At 37.3% G+C, this 23,097-nt stretch overlaps 1 protein-coding gene across 1 annotated transcript in view; it reads left to right on the top strand.

The window, feature by feature from the left end:
- The first annotated feature begins 3,751 nt into the window (after positions 1 to 3,751).
- The window catches only part of LOC100377691 (retroviral integration site protein Fli-1 homolog), a 36,820-nt gene continuing 17,474 nt past the window's right edge, over positions 3,752 to 23,097 (top strand). The window contains exon 1 of the mRNA XM_085491779.1: positions 3,752 to 3,885. The gene's annotated coding sequence lies outside the window, so the exon portion shown is untranslated. The remainder of the gene's footprint in view (positions 3,886 to 23,097) is intronic.

The following is a 23,097-nucleotide window of genomic DNA, read 5'->3' on the forward strand; positions in this document are numbered from 1 at the left end:
GTGACGACTCCCCCACTTTAACATTAAATCAACCTATAAAAATAAAAATCTAGCTATAGAGCAAAACAGATTCCGTGGTTCCGTGTTTCATTTTGATATATCATTGACTTGTTATCACAGCATTCAAGTATGTTGATATAAATTAAATTAATGATATATCAGAATTTAGTTCTGCGGGTTTTGTCTCATTTATGTAGAAATTCAGTTATATGCATATAAAAAAACAAATCAACAAGAGTTGAAAGACAATCACTTTATTGATAATTACGCAATAGATCAACAGCATTTGTCATACTAATTATATTTCATCATATATTAGTATTGATAAGGGCAAGATGGGGGGCCCTCAGGCATGCAGGTTGTACAGATTATTATTTTTTTAAATATTTTTTGTTCTGGACATTGGGTATCACTGTATGTGCAAATTGCAAGTGCTAGTGACGACACATAGTGTATTTTGCCACAGAATTTATATTCATGTTTGGGACTAACATGACAGGGCCGTGTGGCCATCTCTCTGTCAAATGGCAATTTGTAATGCGCTATCCTGACCATAACCAGACCCGGTCGAACACAAGCACCTGCGGACCTTAACCAAGGTTCCCCCAAAGTCGCATTCGTTAGTGAATGAATCTCGGCCAGTGGAATTGGCCTCATTGAGTCTGTGGCACACTCACCCAGGGTAGGGGTCGACCCTTTGATGTTCAACCTAAGATAGGATTTGAACTTGGGTCTACCGATCATGAGTCTGATGCGACAACCACTATGCTACCAGTGACCGGTTGTACAGATTATTATTAATTGGTGTCAGATTTTTTTCCTCACAGCATGTCTGAACATTATTTTCAAGAAGTCGTTTTTTTTTAAATTTCTGTTGGGAGAGCATTTGTTTTCTTTTTACCAATGAGCCCACATCAATACTAGAACGTAGTATAAAATAACAAGACATTTAAATCACAAGTCCCTACATGTGAGGTAAATAATTGCAAATGGTTGTGAATAAAACATGACAGTGTAAATAAATCAATCACGATAATTTAGTTTCTTCATTTACGTGGGTGTGAAATGTGTAAGTTGTCTCTACATTGACTGTTTTTTTTAAATTATTACTTTTCATGAATGAACAACTTCGAGCTACGTCAGTTTGTAACTCCTGCAATTACCTATATTTCAGTAGTTACACGCGTGATATATTGCTCTGGGATAACTTGAACTAATTTTAAATGTGATTTCCGATAATGAAATATCATGCAAAAAAAAAATGCATTTCGGGTTAGTAGCGGATGAAAACTGCACTGTGCGTTTTTTGTTAACCAACGTTAGATTATTGTTTATGTATTATCTATGTTAAAGCGTGGGAGTCGTCGCATGCGTCAGATGGCCGTAGCGTGTCATTGTTTACAAACAAGCGTCTACCCATGAGCCTTTGTGTTTTTTTTAGCGTGTGTTGTTATCGTCGCTTGGGACTCAATTCCCGCGCGTGCGCAGGTGACGAGCCTCCCGTTTTAACTACCTGTTGACTACCACATTAATTTCTTTACCACTGTTGTAACCTTGTTTTTGATATTATTGCAATGTGTTGAGATACGTTCATAACATTCATGATACTCGCATTCAAACGCAGGTCAAAACTGTTATATTATTTGAAAAACCACAACCATATTATTTTGACTTCTAATATACATATCTGTACTCATTTAAAAAAATGGTTGCGTTTTGAATCGACAATTTTTTCGGGTATTGTGCAAAATAAAATAAAAAACATTTTAGTTGAAAGCACCTTAATTAAGTTCCCATGAAAATAGTTCCAGAAATATGCATTTTTGGCATGTTTTCAAACAATTCTACTCCAGAAAAATTGCGTAAAAAATTGCAAAAGTTGATGAATTAATTTTTCCAAATCAGCAATTATGTAACAATTTTAAAACAAAAGAACGTGTATCATTTGATATCTCGGGGATGCTAGGGGTTGAGAGAAAATTATGCGGAGTGAAATATACAAGGTAACAAACCCACAGGCTCAATAGTAAGAAAGGTTAATAAAATACTTTTCGGGAAAAAAATAATATTCAGACATGATGTCAAGAAAATAATCTTTGTTTTGTGAAAAATTAAGCCAGAGGCGGAGGCACGAAATGTTGCATGGGGGGGGGGGGTCTGCTCACCAACCCTGCGCCGAATGCGCGACTTTACTCTAGGGGGTCCGGGGCATGCTCCCTCTTAAATATTTAGAAGTCTAAACCCTCTAAATCGCTATTTCCTGCATTTTGAGGGGCAATTTTTGCTGACACAGAGGGTTTCAGCTTGATTTTGGAGGGGTGACGCCCCCAACATTTTTTCGAAGGGGCGACTGCCCCTCTGCCCCCATGTCCCCGCCAATGTGTACGACACCCCCACCCCGTTTTAATCACAAATCAGGAACAAGTAATTTAGAAGAAGTGAACTGTGGACTGCGGGGAGACACTAGAGAGACCAAGTCGTGATATTACCATATAATTATTCTTTCCCTCTAATTCTAAATTCTCACAGTGCGATACGATATGCATGAATCCTTTTGCACGTGACTCCGGGAAGGAACTCGAGAACCGACGAACGTGTACTACCACCCGGATATCCGGCTTGGAATGACAAGGTAGAGACTGGCAAGACGTGCGTGGGAGAGTGCTAAATTGTATAGACACTGCTTTGAGCTATTTTTTATCAATCCACGAAACGACCCAGTTTTATGAGCTTCTCGAATTGAGTTGTTGAACAATAGATACCATAAAATAGAGGTGTTATGTTGAAAAAAACACATGAATATAGGGTCGGGCAAATATGAACCCTTTTTACTGCTCGGCGTCACGTGGTCAGCCGATTTATTGGGGTAACCATGATTTAATCATTTTAACTCCGTGATTTAATTTATAATTTACCATCGCTGTTTGTTTCATGCCGATTTATCGCTATCCACGCATTTTCACAAGCACAAATAGTGTTGTTTTTTACATACTTTAATATCATTCCTGGTTTTAATAGTGCTATTGTATACCCTATGTGCCGTTTGCGTGTATACTATTTTACTTCACTCTAACGTTTCGAAGCGATTTGATACGGGTTCCAGGTGACATTGTTTATATGAAATTCGAACACGCGCTGCGTAGCGACTGTTCTCTTTGTATATTTCGCCTAAACGAGTTAGAAATATAAGCATATTTTGTATGTTTGGTTTTATGACAGAAAAAATAAAACCTGCACACGAAATAGTTTGACGTACTGATTATGTATGGACGCCATCTACATTAAAATTATTCACGTATATGGCGCCTTGAAGTGTTTTGTTGAGTTACCGTGGGTGAAGTCATTTAAACACCGAGTAAAAGTACATTCTTTGTGTGCGCTGTGTTTGGGTGCAACACTCGGGTACTCATCGGAAGACATCCCCTGGTGAAACCCTGCTGCTTCTGTGGTAACACAGAGCATAAGTTATGTAATTCGTGTGGTGTGTCGATACCTCGACCCCGCAAACTATGGCGTAATCAACAAAATGTAATCCGTGACAGGCAGGGGAAATTAAGGGGCTATCTCCCAACTCAAGAATTCTCCGAAACGCAAGACACTTTTCCACGAAGCAAACAATAGAGTCGACCATATTAGTACTACTGCCTTGCTCTCTCGTAACAATAGGCAAGAGCACGTAGATATTCCCCGGACAACCCCCCAATCAAAACCCTTATCAGTTCAAATATCTTTGAAAGTATTTTAATCGTCATCGACGTTCTAAATTAGTATGTAGTTGTGCAAGGTGTATAAGACATGTGTGGATTTTCTATAATACTCTCGTGTAAGATCGTCCTCCACATATCGCGGTGGCAATAGGCGTCATATAAACAGTCTGGTAGAAAGGTACGTGTCATGTTTTTTATCAATATATTTCACCCTTTTCAGTCAATCATTTTTATGCGTTGTAACACGACAACTTGGTTTTATTTCGACCATAGCTGGATGCACTGAATTAAAACCCAGTGAATATGGAATTTTGCTAATCAAATTCATTGTTCACTTCACAAACCAGTGAAAATATTAAAACGTAGTGAATATCAACAGCTAATCTGTTACAACTAAACCAAGCGAGTTATTTCCCGTCTACAGTATATGGAATCTCGGTCATAAATGTATGATTTAGCTTACGCACTTCTCAAATAATCAGCGATCAGTGGCTGTTTTGGAACATTTGAAAATATTCACCTAAAGTTCTAAGACGCATTATACTTAAGTCCCACGACGTGTCATTAGTGTAACAAACTACTACTAGTACACATTATTTGACGCTCTTTATTAGAACGCATTAATATTAGGGGGGTGTTTATACAGGGTTATCCTCCATATTATGTTCCATTTTGACCCCAAATTGAACCTGTGCGTCGTACCGTGGTTAACGACGCGTTGTTCAGCTCGTACCAGGCAGGGCATAGTGGTACTATTCCCCTCAGCTGACTGTTACGGGCCGACCAGCAGTATATGTATTAATGCGGAAGTATGTCTGGGAGAAAGACGGCCACGTTGATACGATGCATTTCCTAGTTCTGGATGTTATCCCCTTTAGGATTTACAGAGCTTCGAAGTCCTAATGTCCTAATAATGATTTTAAACCAATCGCGTCGATCAATGATTTAGGCAGAAATTGGCGCAAATCCATTTCGAGTAGTAGTTCTGCCCAGAAATTGGCGCAAATCCATTTCGAGTAGTAGTTCTGCCCATATGAAACGCCTTATACGATTTCATATGGTTTCAATGGTTGTCCTCGCCTTCGATACTAGTAATTAAATTATTCATATAATATACAGTGAAAGTCGCCGCAACATCTGCGAACACAAATGCGATGTTTGAGCGCGTATTCACTCGCTGGTTTCATGACGTTTTTGGCAACGCCAGGCTGTTCCGGAGAGCCGAGCTCTGGATGTAAACATTACAAAAAATAAAAGACGTTTACTATCACTAACGTATACGTCATACGTCACATTTCGCCAGATGATACAAATAGTTTGCATTTGGTAATTTATGCAAATACTATAATTATCTGGAGATTCGACGAAATACTAATTTGAATACAGCGATATGCATTTAAGACAGCTCGATTGACCTTTGACTTCTTTACAGACACACTTCCTCGCGAGCGAGACAGTGAAACAGTACAGGTAAGTGGTTTGACGTTAGCGTCAGGTACGGACACCGCAGCAGAAACCAGCGAAGCGCATATTTAGATGAGTCATAAACTCGATTTCTAATGTAAATAAGCATATTTGCGTCGTGTATGTGCAAGATGCTTCGTGACGAACTACTTTCAGACGAAACGCAACGCCCAAGTTGTGTTATGGTTTCTCGGTCTGTTTACGCCGACCGGATCAGACCATATAACCAGGACTTGGATGTTTAATGATTTAGACAATTATCCCTGCAATTGTCGGGCATTACGTGGAGAGAAATCTCTTTTTTTGTTTGTTTTTTCACGATACTTGTGCAAACTCATAGCAAGTTTGCGCCAGGGTTCGTACGCAGTATGTCAGTTGTTGTCAGTGAGTAAGCGTCTTTTATTATAATCACGAAGTGGTAAAATGTCGTAATTGTTCCTAAAAAGCTTCAGTCTGTGACGCATAAACCAGTTAATTTTAAGAACCACAACACATTTATATTTAATCGATATGTGGCACGTCATGTCATTACCACAAATTGTAAAGTTACTGTTTTGATCATGTCTGGTCTCCGTGTGGATGGAATCAAGCATTGCAACACAATGCTGGTTACTCGACATGTTTGAAAACACCTGTTGTTGTTGTAGTTGAACCAACGACACGAGAAACGTGTCTTTAGTTAAACGTAAAACATTTAAATGATAATAACTCCCTTGATTTGTTCCTCTTGATAGTTTCCTTCTACCCCCGGGAAGAACGCAGTCGATCAATTACTTAACCCTTTAATCAAAACTGTAAGCACCGTCTGGTGTTGTCTGTTTGGTCTAATAGTATCATAAATAGACGAACTGCAAAGTATTCAGGAATTGATACTGTAATGTCGGTGGGTAAAATGTTTTATCAGGTTGAGTTGTAAGGTAAATCCTTCTTTAAGCTAGCTTGCAAGTGAATATGTCAATCGACACATGGCTGGCAAGCACCAGAACAACTTTCATATGTAAACTCTTATTAAAAGGGGCCACTCATAAGCTGTAGGTATACCATGACTTGAATACGTTTAAAACACGCGCTCCCTGGAATAATAACTGTTGTGACCCTTGACCTCGCCTGCCAGTGAGTATTCCCCCTTTCAGTCTATGAAATCTCGGTCATAAATGCAGCTTAATTGGTTTTTTTATTTACAAATAAACATACTGATTTAAATTATGAGTGTTAAAATTCGTCATCCTTATACATGGCAGAGGTATTATCAATTCGAAGTGTCGCAATTATTGATTATTACTCAGTAGTGATTATAATAACGTACAAAAAATAATTTTGTTGAATTGTTATGAAATGCAAGTAAAATTCAACTTAGTTTCACCGTAAGTTTTTTTCCATTCACGAGTTGACCTGAAACTGTGTTCTTTGACCTGATAGGTCAGATCGCTTATTAACCAATCAAAATACTGGACTGATCCATCGTGGATCCATCTTAAATAGGCGTCAATGACTACGGAAAACCTAAATTAGATTCTAATTTAGGCATTAGAAAGGATTGAAATGTTCGATGAATGACGCCTAAATTAGAGGGTGTTTTTATTTAGAACAATGGCGATGTACGTAGCCTTTTAATAGGAGGCATGTATTAAAACCCTTATAATCCGACAAAATTTTCAACAACAAATACATTTTAATTAACAGCACATACACATAATATTAGGCAACTATAAAAAAATCGCAAGATTTACTTTCTCTTCCACAACCCCGAGGGAAAATTAAACGTATATTAGTGCCCGAATTAGGCCATGCAATATGTGTTTTATAACACATTACACGTTCATGCTAGGAAGGTGCATAGATCGTCTGCCGTCTTCTTCTCGACGTCTGCTAGCGGTGTCCCGATTTCTTCACAAAACGATCTAAGGACGCTTCTAGAAAACCTGATTGCGTCCTTCGTCGGTGCATCTTTATTTTATACTAGTGTGCCAAGTTCTTCTTCTGAACTGAAGCTAAATCGTCCAGTCTTTCGAGGCGGACCATCGATATCAGCGACCGAGCTAGCAGACGACATATTGGAAATCACACGATCAGATGAAGAGTGACGTCATCCCCGGGCACGAGTTGATGGACTAGTCTTCCTAGGGAACTTGTAATTTCCCTGGCGCTACTATGGTAATTCAGCCGATAACACATGACTCTGTTTTGACCAATTACAGTCCAGTATTAACGAGTGATGTGTTACAATATTTATTAGAACGCATTGGGGTGTTGTTTAAGCACTTAGAGTCGTTCTTCATATTATCTTTCGAGTCTCATTGCTGTTCCATTTACCGTCGTGTGCCGCGTTATTTCTGGAATACGCTCTTTATCACCACGGGCACACCATTGGGATATAACAGTAAACACAGTATTCATTTCATCAAAACGATGATATTATTTCTGGCTCGTGCTTTCTGTGGCGACATTTCAAATTTGCGAACACGATTTTCACTGTCTTCGTTAAATCCTCTATGTGATAACGAGAACCGCATTGCGGATTAGGAACTGTGTAAATGTTTGCGCGTCCTTTTCATCGGTTCGTCAATCGAGTCCATGAATTATGACAGTCGTACGCTTTTTGGTGCAAGGCAGACGATGTCTTCCGAGACGATCATTATCGAATTAATTGTTGGTATGTCCTTCAGAGTCAAGATGTACTTCCATGTTCTCGGCTGACTTCCGCAGTTTCTTATTACCTATAGCAACTATGATGGTGTCATATAAAATTAACGGGCCCAGTCCACTGCTCTGGATATATAATTACTGAATGACAGGCCAGGGTCGGCCATGTCAACTGTAAACATCGTGTTAATATGCCTGTCTGTCGAATTTGATAAAAAGATAATTAGTATTTGAACAGGTGCATTTCTGTAGGCCGTATATCTATCACCTGCTTGATTCAAAGTTTCCGAATTTGTATGTACATTAATGATTTGCTTGATTTGTTCAAAGACACTAGAAAAAAAAAACTTTTTCTAGTGTCTTTGTTTTCCAACCAGCGTGCATCAAATTTGATTATTTTTTTTTTAGTTTTTTTTTGTTATGTGTATTTTTTTATGTTTTATGTATGCTATTTATTTTAATTCGTTATTTAATTCCTGGTAGCTGGCAATTTAGCTCGACGCGCAAGGTACTATAAGTAATTAAAATAATACAAAATAAGATGTCAAATTATAATAAAAAACAGCAACAAATCAATAATGCAAAATGTTTTGAAATTTATATAAAATATATAAAATTAAAAAATATACGCCATACAATATATCACATGTTAATTAGATTGTCACGTGCCGGGCAAACAGTACACCTTAACTATAAACTCATTATAACGAAGAGTTTTTAGAACAACATTTTGTAAAAATAAAAAAAAAATAATCCTCAGAATTTACTCGTTTATCCTGACATACAATGTATATATACAATATATGTATTGTAATATTAGTTGTGTTCACGTTACACGAAGTACCCCGGCTAAGATTTAAGCTGATTTAGGCTTATCTAGCATATTTGCATTTTGGCTAGACCCAATTGCGTCCACGCACAGGGAGGGCCAGTCGTTAGCACGGGCTAAGGGGTGCCATTAGTCGGTGACCTTTGGTAAGCCGCTATTTACGAACGAAAAATGGATGACACGCGCGAGGTTCTGTTTCTGCTGCTGGCATGTTTCGTTCTAATTTTGAAGCGACGTGCACAGGAACGCGATAGAAGACGGACCCAACTTATTTGGATGCACACAGAAACAGTATACAACGGCGTAACAGAATACAGAATTTTATTAATGCATGTCGCAGACAGCGAACCAAATTTATTTTGTCTACGATTGGAGCTGCTGTACGCTCCACTACTACAGTGACCCGATTAGTGTGGAAGCGAGCGCGGAGTAATGACTGGTGGAATAGTGTCGTTATACGAACATGGGACAATTTTCACACCCAAAGGCCGGCGCAGAGGGCGCTTAGCCCTGGGCTAAGCGTTCGCGCATACTTCGTTAGCCCGTGCTAAGGTCTAGACCGCGTCTTAAATTCGAATCAGATTTAACCCGTACTTAGCATTCCTTAGCCCGTGCTAAGCGTTCACACACGTTTTCTTAGCACGGGCTAAGGAATTTGACCTCTTAGCCCGTGCTAAGGAGCTGTGCGTGAACGCAACTACATGTATTGAGTGAAGAAATAATGGCTTTTTCCGATTTTTAAAAATCTTGAATATAAACCTCTGTATTTTTCTATTTACATTTAAATTCATGTTTATACATCAGCAATGAGATGTTGAAGCCTCTTCAGGGTATTGTTGCCAGGCAACACACCTCCCAGCATCCCTGACGTGCCGCTCTGTTGTATGTTAAAGTAATTTTACACCAGCTTTCTTTTTTTTACATTATTTGCTTCTGAAACTACTAGTATTTTGTGTCCAGTTTCTTTCTGTTTGTTTTGTAATCAAAGTACAATCACGATGGCAACGTGGGTTGTCATGGAATCTGCACAAATAGAGCCGCGGCTAAACCGCATACACTGAACAATGTATTGTACAGCAACAACAGAAACTGGGTATTTGTTATACCCTCGAAAGAAAAAAAAACTGAACTGAACGCCTGACACAATTATAACCACATACATCCACTCGGCGGGGAATTAGCCATTAAAACACTGCGATAAAGACTTTCCGTTTTCGATATTGCGATTTTTTTTCGTTTTTTTTTGGGGGGGGGGGGGTGGAAAAACTGATCTTGACAAGATAATTCAGAATTACTGATTACACAAGAATATTACCAAAAAAATGATATATTCTCCATATTTTTGCTGGTGGAGTCATGTGCTCTATTTACATGAGTGCTGCCCACTCAAACACGCTATGGATCCCTGCTTTCGAAAAACGGCGTAGATAGTACTGTTTATAGTTTATATACATTTTTAAAGGGCGGCAGTCGTCGTGCCGCGTCATGTTCGATATGGGACTCATAGCGACGTATACAACGCGTGTAAAATACATTGTTTATTTACATGAAATTCGAACACGCGCTGCGCGACGACCACCGCGCTTTAAGAATTCCGGTTTCTCGGGGCTTTAAATTGATTCCTACCATGACGTTTCAGTGAGTAGCGCTACGATGTCGCCGTTTAGCTTTTCGTACTGTCGAATATGTTGGCTTCGTATCCGTATTTACATTTTTGCGAAATTCTATCGCGTATTTTCACAAACCTCGCGCAAACCACCGATATACACTAACTTCAACACCAAAAAACGTGCTTGAATTTTTTGATTTTCGGAGAGGAAAAAAAAACTTAATTTAAAAAATAGAAATACGGATTTAAACTTCAACTTGCTTCAAAACAGTGTAAAGTTTTTGGCCGCATGCATGACCGTAGAGCTGACATTTTAAAATGTATTCACATTAGTTAATTATCAGCCGCGCCGATTTTCAGAATCACGTGACGCTAAAACAAACACAATGTTCACAAAATATTAATAATAGAAAAGTACAGGTCAAGGGCTTTCCAAACATATATAGATTGTATGGGTTCTTGTAAAATTTATTCTGATAATAGGTGTTTACATTTTCCATGCAAAAAAACTATCCTGTACACACTCGAGTGTTTGTCGCAGGATAAGATAATAATCAATACAGAGACAAACCGGTAAACTGGTTGGCGTTCCGCTCCGCTAAAAAAACAAACAAGTATCATGTTTCCGGCCGTTGTCATGGTAGAACATGAACGTGAAGCTAACGCCGGCCCAATATACGAAATTCGTAAAGGGGATACAGCGTCTTCTCGAAGTTATTTCACTTTATAACTATCGCGTCTTTTTCTGTTATCGCTATTCACGCATGTTGACCTTTGACCCTAGATTATTTGATTGTACCGACGCAGCATTCATAGTTCAGTCAAAGTTTAAAGTTGCGTTGGGACTTACGTTGATACAGTGTAACGATGTCCGTTTCCTGTAATACTGGAAAGCGAAATAGCGAAATAATAAAAATTCAGCAAAAATTCAGAGTGTGATTGATTTATCGTGATTCTCATCACATTTAAAAATACGTGGTCGCAATACTATTTATTGACAGCCCACTTATTACGCAGATCACATTTTAAGATAAGTTCACAGAAGTGTGAAGTCAACATCAATCAATTTTGAAATTTTTAGACAGCGTAATTAAAAACAATTGCCACTAACGTGTGAGTGCTGAGTAATTTTCTGACGCTTCGGTTTTCGCGCCACGTCACTGCTTCCTCTTACATAACACACAGTCTCTCTATCATCGCATGTTGTATTTCTGTCCCACTATGAAACTCGCTCAACAGCCCCACCATGATGGTGAAAATGAAGTTGGCTTCGCATTCGGATTCAGAATTTTATAACTGAACGCACACTCGGGCGACCTCATGCGTCAAGAGCGGGCGGGGGTTTGCGCACATAGGCCAGCGTTATAAATAAGACACCAGGGCTACCAACTCTCAAAAGTTAGTGGCTCTGATGAGAAGTTGGTGGACCAACTTGCCAGTGCTTTTAAAAACAGCACAAGCAACGTGTAGTATGTGCACTTAGGAATGGAACTGAATCGTTTCCGAATCTTCGCCGCTGCATCCCCCCCAACATATCCCTCGCAGTATGATTATTGTCGTCGATTGGAATGACACTGACAGATACGAATATTATCAAAGCAAATTACCATGAAAAACAACAACAATCCAGACGAGTATGAAAACAAGAAATTTGTTTCATGCTTTATGTATTTGCTGTTTTCGAGCCTTCGAACTGTCTGGTTCCCAGTTTACCGATCAGTTCGTAACAATAGACATGATGTCTGCACATTCAATGTTTTCCGTACGTCTTTTTTTAGTGAAAACACTCAAAAAGGCATATTTTCTAGGGAAACACACAAAACAATAACATTTTCACAATTCACACAGATAGCTAATTAAAAATATATGCAGGTAGACAAGTTCCATCTTTACTGTGAAATACAGGTTTGAATATAAGCGCAAACGAACCTATGTCTTATCCTTCAATAAATTCAACACTGAATAATCACGTGTTTCCTTGACACGAATACATATGACAAAAACATTGATAGGAATACCATGGAACTACTATTGGGAAAATAAGTCACAACGATTTTGGATAACTTTTTTTTTATATATTATTCACTTCATTTTGTTTGTTTTTACATTCAGATAGTAACATTTCTAGAAAGTTCTGAAATTTGCATAGAATAATTTGATATATTTATAGATACTATTGCATCTAATTCGGAATAAGTCTTGGTATTGACCTGCTGAGTCATTTTCTCTGCAGAAGTTTCACCTTTTGTTGCATCTTTATTTTTTCTGATAATTTAGAGCTAATTGGTGAATTTCACCTTTCTCGCACTATTTTAACCTTCCTTTCTTGAGATAGATACTGCCAGTAACAAACTTGCCTTGTGCATATTTCTAGTATGTATTCCTACACCTTTCGATTGACAGAGAGGGCAACCATAATTTGCAGTAAATTGTCTTTGAACGGTGTTTGTTTTTAAATCCATAGAAGTCCCTAGGCCAGCTGATTTTCCTTATAATCGTTGCTGGCGGGCGATATTTGAATCCTCTTTTGGCTAGTTACTTGGTGGTTGTATTCCAAAAATAAAAACGATGCGATATTCAAGGGGCAGGCGAACGACGCCGAACAAAGAAACCCGAGTTAACCCCACCTTGCACGCGATCGAGTCGGTAATTATGCATCGTCCATGCATAATTATAAGTTTAGTTGCCAGACTCGCATATTAGTTGCAAGTCGGCTTAACACATCCACTCGTATTGCCGATGAGAACCACTGTTAGTTCGGCTTCAAAACATTTCCATACGTGCATACGTGATGTTGTAATACTATTACTACATAAACGCAGGTAGACACTATGTTTCTTTTTGGAAATGAAACAGGTAGCGGCAACTATGTGTTTATAATAAAAAATACAAAGCGAAACAGCCTGAGGTATACTAGATATTTTATTACTGACGCTCGTCATACAGGGTTTTTAAAAATAGTGTTTCGATTTGGTGGTTAGATTAGATGCATGAATGTAGAATTATTCGACAGCCAAACATTGAGAAAAATCAGGCTGCACTCTTTAAAATTTTAACCAAAATGTGATCACATTGTAACACTTCGTTTACTTGGCGTCTTTACTACAAACTACGTGGACAAGAAAGCCCAATCGTGCCCGCCGTCCGTGTCAGTGTTTCAGATTCCGATGTAATATTGGTTATGGCAAACTATAATTGTTACAACAGACCCTACCAGAAGGGAACGTCACTCAGCGATGATTTATCTCAAATAATCATAAAGGAAATCAAATCGTGGAGAGTGTTGGTAATATGAATACCGGCGAGGTACCGAGAGCAGTGTTCCCTGCAGAAAGGGCGTAAGTTTTCAATAACCGCGGCCGGTTCATCTACTTTTGCTTTTTTTTGTTTTTTTCAAATGGTCACGAACCTTTGCTGACATTTAATGCTGCGCGTTCATCTGCGTGTTGAGGGTGGTTGATATCGCCACAAATCTTGGCTGAGACACAACGCTCGGTCATACAGTTTTTGCGATTGTGATCACCGACAAGGTGACAAGATCCACATCGTTTTTTTGGTTGGGTCGCGGAGTTGTTATCGACACACTGTATTGTTTATTTAACTCGTTGAATGAGGACTCTGCATGTTGAACTTCAAGTTGGAGTTCATTGATTCCTTCATTCGCTACCTGTACTCGTTTCTTGTTGTACTTCACTATTAACAACGGGATTCATGGCAGGTTGTGCAAGAGAATATCCTTCGGTTATTGTTATTTTATAATCGATGGTAGTCGGCACCAACGACTTCCAGTGCACATCGGAACATATCAGTCATATCTCGGATGTCGTCGGATACTAACGTTATAAGCATGCCTTCCTCGTTCAGATATTGTACAGAAAACACACTGTCTTTCAAATATGCAATGTTTAACTTCACCTGCTTTATAAAATTATTTTAATCTACTGTGTAGTTGTGTGGGTAATATTCGCTGTGTGCTGTTCAGTGCTCGGAATATGAGTGAATTTGGCGGAAAGTGTTTATTGTACCATGGAGGTACCAAGGTATTGTCACAATGTAGCAATATGTACGAGTGCTGTAATATGATGCAACAAATAAGGCAGTTATGGTGTTATGTAGCAATAGCCTATACTTCAATCCGTATACTGCCGAGTACTTAATCGAAACACTATTTTTAAAACCCCTGTATAAACTAGTGCTCACAAAATTAGGTGAAAAACCGGGCGACGACGTTATGAAACTTTGTTGCCCGGCAGAAATCTTGATGGACTCGGGCGACCGGTTTTTCAAACACTGTTCATACCACAGTCACTTGGGGGCTGAAAATCAATAAATACTAATTTTCAAAAACAATCATCCGCTATACGTATATAAATAAAGTTGTGAAACACGGCACCTAGTAAATCGACACCCTGTCGGTTTCAAATGTCGATTTCTTACCTTAAAATGCAAAACAAAAATTTTAGAGGGGGTCAGGTGTTACGTTAATTACCATTGTTCATAATCGCTAACTAGGTTTTATTCAAAACTGCACAAATCGCGCGTTTTCTGGCGATATCCGACAATTTCATGATCGAAAATGGCCAGCAGCCAGAATCAAGGGGGATTCGCACAGAGTTCTGGGTAAATCAAGTGCGCATACTAATTTTCAGCCAATCAGGCGTGCCGTAACAGCGAGTATTTCCTTCATTTACCCAGAACTCTGTGCGAATCCCCCCCCTGATTCTGGCTGCTGGCCATTTTCGTTCATGAAATCGTCGGATATCATCAGAAAACGCGGGATTTGTGCAGTTTTGAATAAAACCAAGTTAGCGATTATGAACAATGGTTATTAACGTAACACCTGACCCCCTCTAAAATTTTTGTTTCGCATTTTAAGGTAAGAAATCGACATTTGAAACAGACAGGGTGTCGATTTACTAGGTGCCGTATTTATTTATTTATTAATTGATGAAATGCACTATAAACTTTCATATGATAAAGTCAACATAACATAGAATGTCATGTAAGTTGGTTAAAATGTATATTTTCTGAAGGGAAGCAAGGCAGCCTCAGTAGTGTTTTCCAAAATCAACAACACAGGTTTAATCTGTGTGCCTATAAGTTTCAAAGATAAACTCAAAACAAAGCAATGTTAGGATGTGTTATCAGTAGCTATCTGACACACAATGAGTGTTTCCAAACATTCAAGTAGTTTGTCTCCGTCCTTGTTTGTTTCACAGATTAGTCATTTGCATATGAATGTGTCAGACACAAGGTCACACAGCCACTGAAAAAAATCATTGATTTTGGTGTTTTCGTATGACGAATTTATCCAATTATAGCTATCCCATTCCTTTATTTTTTTGGTTTCTAATAGCCTTACACATTTGGATGCCCCTACACATGGTAAAACAGACCTTGATGGGAAAACAAATTGATTGTGCCGATAAACAAGCTTGAAAATCTTTGCTGTTACTTCATGGACGTTTTCTAGGAGTTTATGTTTTTCAAAATACAAGGTCTTTAACAAAAAATAACGTATACTTATTGTCGTCGGATTAACACCAAATTTTCACAGTTTTAAGGTGACAATGAGAGGAACTTGAATGTGTCCAGACAAACTATTTCATCGATTATTTACCAACGAGTTGTGGTTTGAGTTGGGGGCAATGTGACTAAAACAGTAATTGAAATTCAGCACACTATTTTTTAAAACGCGTTGCTTGAGTAAAACTGACCAGATACATTCAATTTACCAGAGTATTGAACAACTAGGAAAAGTGAAAAAAATACTTCTTATCGCCAGCATAAATGCGTAATTATTTTTTTTACAGAAAAAGTAATTTTACACCTTTGATTGAGTAACGCGTCGTAGAATGCAGATACGGGCATGCAAAATACACTTGTGAAAAGCTTGAAGTCTGGCGATTCTAAAAATATATACTTTCCAGGGTCTATTTGTAGTCATTTAGTCACAATTAGAAGATGAAAACAAGTGTGCAAATAATAGTCCCGCTACCTTAAGCATGTTAAAAAGGGTGTTATGTCAAACGGCACCTTGAGGTAGAAGCCTAAAATTGTACTCCAAGACAATATAAGGATATTGACCTAAAATATGTTGGGTGTCACCAGCCTTTTTTCGAGAAATTGATGGTTGTATTTTTGTGGAAAGTCGCCATTTTGACACTATTATAACACTTTTACAACAGGTTCCTATGGCAGAGATATTATGCAATATCTTAAAATCTAGCCCGGTGACATAGGCTGAAAGAAAATCATATAATGTTAATGATAGGGTACATTTTGTTGTTCTGAATTATTAAAAAAATCTGGGTTTTAAAAAGTGTAAAAAAATGCAATTTTTCATTAACATTGTGTGTTCTATGGAATTGTTCTAAAAATAGCAATTTTCAAGAAATATTAGAACACGTTTCTCAAAAACACACAACATAATGCTATTTCACCGTACCACGGGACATTTGCTTCATGATTGTACATAATAAACTAATTAACATTGTCATGCGATTTATGACCAATTTTGTCAAAAATTATGATTAGGTTTCTATGTTTTGGTGTATCAAATCGACATCTCCCAGGAACACATAAACCAGTTTGAATCAGACCAAAACATCACGTGTGTCTTTTAGCGCATAAATCAAATATATTAACAAAATTGCTCTTCCCCCACCTAAAAATGGACTCCTTCAACTCAAAACTAGTATAATGATTTACAGACATAGATACATGAGTGAGCTTTGGAAAATCCCAAACGTCACCAGTGAAATGACTGCAGTTTCCGGAGGTCGGATGTCTGTTTTTTGTATCATATCAAAATTCGGGTCATTTAATTACATCGATACACTTAGTTACTGTGGGTACGAAACAATGCAGATTTCGTAGACGAATATTCTCATCTGTCCGAATCGGTTCACCTTAGTTCTATACGGAATATTTTAAAGTTGTTTGGCGTTTCCCTTGCCGACTTTAAAGACTGTCACAGAAAGTTCGCGAAAACAGCAGCAAACAAGCGTACAATGAAGCCCCCTCATGCACGATATTTCGTTTGTATTTTTTTTTTTCAAATGCAATTCATTGTTGCTCGAAAGGCGGTGGGAATTGGAAGATTAAATACTATTGGACAATCTATAAGCGCTCTCCGCGAACTTGGACCCTAGGATTCATCATTAGACAAATACAGTACGTGATTTCCGGTTAAATAAGACTCGGACAACCACAGTGTTGACAACTTCCTGCTTAGATGCTTTGATTTATAGTAATTTTAACCTGTCTAGGGAGTCTAGTAAAACATTTTTTCCCCGCAGTTTCCACATATCTATTTGAATGGTTTCGCAATATTAGTGTAATATTATCATTTATTAGTGTCATTTCCGTCGAAAGCTGATGCTTGTTCACTTGCCTCTATAGCTTGAAATAGTTTATACCAGTTTACCAAGTATACATATATGTACATATTGAACGTCATAATGACTAAGACATCAAAGTCAATGCTCCATGTTGCACACCCACCAGCAAATAACTTACTGAACCAACCAACACCGTCCTGTACATATGCAATAGAGGGGGGATATGTTCACAGATATTTTATAATAAAAATATTTGCATTATGTTTATAATAAAGAAAATGACAAAATATAAAGCAAGGCATCATCGGTATTCCATAATAACAAAGTCCAAAATGACAGGTGGTTATGCCACATTAAAATCGCCTTCCATCGACCATTCAACATAATCTGCTACAATTTACAACACGTATAATACAAAGTAAATATGTTCATTCACAGTTCTGAATAAATATTTCAATGCAAAATGTTATAGCTATAAGACCGACTTTTAAGGTTTCTGTCGCCATTAAAATGAGAATTTTGTTTATGTTTGAGTTCAACCATAACAAATAATTTTACATTTTGTGCTGTTTTTGGAGTAACTTGCTGATTTATGTGATTTTTTTCGGCTGTTGCATATCGATGAACATATCTCTTTACTCCTGTATTAAATTATCAGTAGATGGACGTTTTTTAGGGGAAGGGGTTGTGCACTGATCGAAGATTCAGTAGGTAATGACTTGTTTGTTTATTGGTTCATGGTATTATGAGGCTGGGCATTGCCTTTATTATTAAAGCTAAAACCTGGCCCGTTTTTTATATTCCTCGCTCATTCAGAGTTCAGTTTGTCCTAAATAACTCGATTTTATTTGTGACGAATACTAGTACGCATGCGCCGCATGCACGCTAGCTGAGTCGAATCTTATGTACTAGTATTATACTATTATATATAATATCATAAACACTTGGACACTATTTTAATTTATTTTATTTTATTCTATTCTATTCTATTTTATTTTATTTTATTTTATTTTATTTTATTTTATTTTATTTTATTTTATTTTATTTTATTTTATTTTATTTTATTTTATTTTATTTTATTTTATTCTATTCTATTCTATTCTATTCTATTCTATTCTATTCTATTCTATTCTATTCTATTCTATTCTATTCTATTCTATTCTATTCTACTGTACAAGGCAGAATTTGTTACGTCGGAGAAAAAAAAAGTTACTCACACAGGAAAACTTATGAGACGGAAGTGGAAAGTCATAAACAGCGCGACAACATGGTTTTGATGAACAAACGTGAGGTGTACAGGTTTAAAGGGCGGCAGTCGTTGCGCCGCGTCCTGTTCGATATGGGACTCATAGCGTCGTACACAACGCGTGTAAAATACATTGTTTATTTACATGAAATTCGAACACGCGCTGCGCGACGACCACCGCGCTTTAAGGCATAGCGGTGGTCGTTTTCTAATGGAAATTACAAGCATGACTTTTGACCTGGGCGCGACGCACACTAATTAACGCGAGGAAAGCCTTCGATACCTTCCAAAAAAAAGTGTTCTACGAAAAGATTCATGAAAACTAGCTTAACGGATAAATATATGAGATATCATTCCATGATAAATATAGCCTTGTAATAATCAATTCACAAAACAAAAAGATGTGCATGAATAGCCCACGATGTGTCATGCCAAATTTGAAATCGGCAAAAGCTTGTCTGAGAAACCGTCCATGTACCAAATTTATACCAATTCTGTAAAGATATATCCGAAGAACAAACACTACCAGTTGCAGTGGCCATTTTGAATCAAATCGCAAAATGACGTGCATCATTAAGATTCGTGACTAATTTTAAGTTTTTTATTTTTTTATTTTCTGGACCTAAATCAAAATATCCAAATAATAGTGTAAGTCACAGAATGAAATGTTTAGAAGAAAAGTGATAAAAAGCATACACATTATATCTCTCAGGATCTATCGAGTTGGTTGTATTGATTTCGATTCCGGCAACTTAGCAGTTCAAAGATTACAGCACATTGAATAAAAAATGTCAGGATTGAATGAAACCGGAAAAATGTGTCAGAGAAACTGTTGATGTTCAAATGGGGATCTTTGGTGTACTACAAATAGACCCAGGATAGTATATATTTTTAGAATCGTCAGACTTCAAGCTTTTCAAAGGTGTGTTTGTCATGCCCGTATCTGCATTCTACGGTGCGTTACTTAATCAAAAGTGAAAAATTACTTTTGTTGTAAAATAATAATTACGCATTTATGCTGGTGATAATAAGTTTTGTTTTCACTTTTCCTAGTTGTTCAATAGTCTGGTAAATTGAATGTGTCTGATCAGTTTTATTTAAGCAACGCGTTTTGAAAAATAGTGTGCTGAATTTCAATTTCTGTTTTAGTCGCATTGACCCCAACTCAAACCACAACACATTGGTAAATAATCCATGAAATAGTTTGTCTGGACACATTCAAGTTCCTCTCACTGTCACCTTAAAGCTGTGAAAATTTGGTGTTAATCCAACGACAATAAAATCGGAATTTTCAACACAAATAATAGTCTCGCTACCTTAAATGCTAACAAATCACTATCTCTTTTAAGGTAGCGAGACTATTATTTGTGTTGAAAATTACGATTTTCACATTTATTTATTAATTGATGAAATGCACTATAAACTTTCATCTGATAAAGTCAACATACCATAGAATGTCATGTAAGTTGGTTAAAATGTTGATTTTCTGAATGGAAGCATTTTCTGAATGGAAGCAAGGCAGCCTCAGTAGTGTTTTCCAAAATCAACAACACAGGTTTAATCTGTATGCCTATAAGTTCCAAAGATAAACTCAAGACAAATCAATGTAAGGATGTGTTATCAGTAGCTATCTGACACACAATGGTGTTTCCAAACATTTGAGTGGTTTGTCTCCGCCCCTGTTTATTTTACAGATTAGTCATTTGCATATAAATCTGTCAGACACAAGGTCACACAGCCACTGAAAAAAAATCATTGATTTTGGTGTTTTCATCTGCCGATTTTATCCAATTATAGCTATCCCATTCCTTTATTTTTTGGTTTCCAATAGCCTTACACATTTGGATGCCCCTACACATGTTAAAACTGACCTTGATGGAAAAACAAATTGATTGTGCCGATAAACAAGCTTGAAAATCTTTGCTGTTACTTCATGGACGTTTTCTAGGAGTTTATGTTTTTCAAAATACAAGGTCTTTAACAAAAAATAACGCATACTTATTGTCGTCGGATTAACACAAAAATTTCAAAGATTTAAGGTGACAGTGAGAGGAACTTGAATGTGTCCAGACAAACTATTTCATCGATTATTTACCAACGAGTTGTGGTTTGAGTTGGAGGCAATGCGACTAAAACAGAAATTAACTAGGAAAAGTGAAAAAAATAATTCTTATCGCCAGCATAAATGCGTAATTATTTTTTTTTACAGAAAAAGTAATTTTTTTCACCTTTGATTGAGTAACGTGTTGTAGAATGCAGATACGGATTGTCGAGAAACTTACACTTGCGCGACTTTTGGCCACGATTTTGTCGTGGCAAGTCGAACTGGGAGGCTCCCGCACTGTGCACGACTAATTCACGAATAGTTCACGAATGCGTGCCCATCATCGTCCACATTGACATTAATATTTTATCATTCATTGACAGTCCTTTATTGACAACTACCTGGTTACCAACATTTTTATAATTCTTGCTTTACTTCACAAACACCATTCCATAATAATATCCCATATTTTAGGGTCCCTAAAACGTTCTAATAAGAGTTCCATCTTATCTCACGACGCCGTGGGCCCAGAACTAGTTTCTGTGGACACATTCAACAATGGGTAGGTGAAAAGTCAAAACTGTGTTTAGTTTTCACACCTGCATACACCCGTGACCATCATATATATTAACAACCTTCCTTCTCCCAATCAAAATTAATGTAATGATTTACAGATTTATTGTGTTATCTTTGGAAATCCCAAACTTCAGTGAAATAAATTCGTAATGCCGTTTCCGGTGGTACGATGTCCTTAAATGCAATTTATTGGTGTTCGAATATGAGGTGGGGAGCCTAAAAGATTGCCAGGTTTACTCAGCCTTTTATCGAAGCCGAACTATGGTTGTTAACGATTTGTACAATCGCCGCCGACGAACAAATCGAGGGGTGGTAATTCAGTCATTAACTCATAGACCTAAAAATAAATTTGTAGCATTTGTCTTTGATGAATACCGCAGTTGCCTGTCCCGGTATTTCAAAGTCTATGCATCAACTGTTTTTGCAAAAAAATACGAAGACGATAGAGGGCGTGATTTCGACCCGATGCGGCCAGGGCCATGTCAGGGTCACGTCTAATCGGAGCCCAATCCCGAGACAGCTCGAGTCAAACGTTGGGTTCCGATAAAATGCTGTCGTGTAAGCGAGGCAATAGTTGCGTTCGCGCACAGCTCCTTAGCACGGGACATAAACCTTAGAAATAGTTCTCTTGGCTAGACCATGGAGGTAAAAAATGGCTCAATGGCTCTGTTAGTACTTTCCATGGCTAGACCATGGAGGTATAATATCTGTTTATACCTCCATGGCTAGACTAAGTCCTAGTTTGTTTGATTACAAGATTACAGTTTATTTATTGACACATGACTGACTTTGGAAAGTACAGCAGTAAGAACAAAAAAAGTACAAGATAGTAAAAAATAATTAACAGTTCAAGATAAAAAGTGGACACAAATTACAAAGTTATATTAAATTACAAAATTCATCGACAATCAAACATACAAAAATACATAATATTATATCTATAATTAAACTCCCACCATGTGTGTTCCGCAAAGACTCATAGAAATAAACCATAGACCCTCCAGTACTGGAGGGTCTATAAATAAACTGACTATGGACTGACAAGTTATTTATTCACTTTCTCGGTTGTTTATAATTTGGACTAGACATTGTAAGATGGAATTTAATATAAACAAGAAACATAATATTTGTGACTGCCGTGTGCAAAGTACACAATGGAAGTCTGCAGTTACGTAGTGCGTCTGTTAGTGTGTGTTATGTACTACTGCTGTTTCAAGATCCCCTCATTGGATTTTGATGAAACCTGGTACATAGATGCTGTGGAATAATGTACAGATTTGATTTGTTTTGAGTAAAAAACCATGCATATCAATTACCTAATTTGCATAATAATTAATCAATTTTCGGCTTTTCCATTTATATCTCAAGTACTAGTAATCACATTTCACCGAAACTTAATACATAGATGTCATAGGACAGACCTGATTGGTTTTAGGATAATAATATTTGCATATTAATTACCTAATTTGCATAATTAACTAATTTTTAGCTTTTCCGTCAGTATCTCAAGTACATGTCATTTTATTTCAATGAATCTTGGTACATATATACTCTGAAACAATGCGATGATCTAATTAGTTTGATTAATGTTTGATTTGATTAATCTAATAATTGATCAATGTGCATAATAATCCAT

The sequence above is a fragment of the Saccoglossus kowalevskii genome, chromosome 17 (genome assembly GCF_978046115.1).
Source record: "Saccoglossus kowalevskii chromosome 17, keSacKowa6.1, whole genome shotgun sequence".
Classification (NCBI taxonomy): domain Eukaryota; kingdom Metazoa; phylum Hemichordata; class Enteropneusta; family Harrimaniidae; genus Saccoglossus; species Saccoglossus kowalevskii.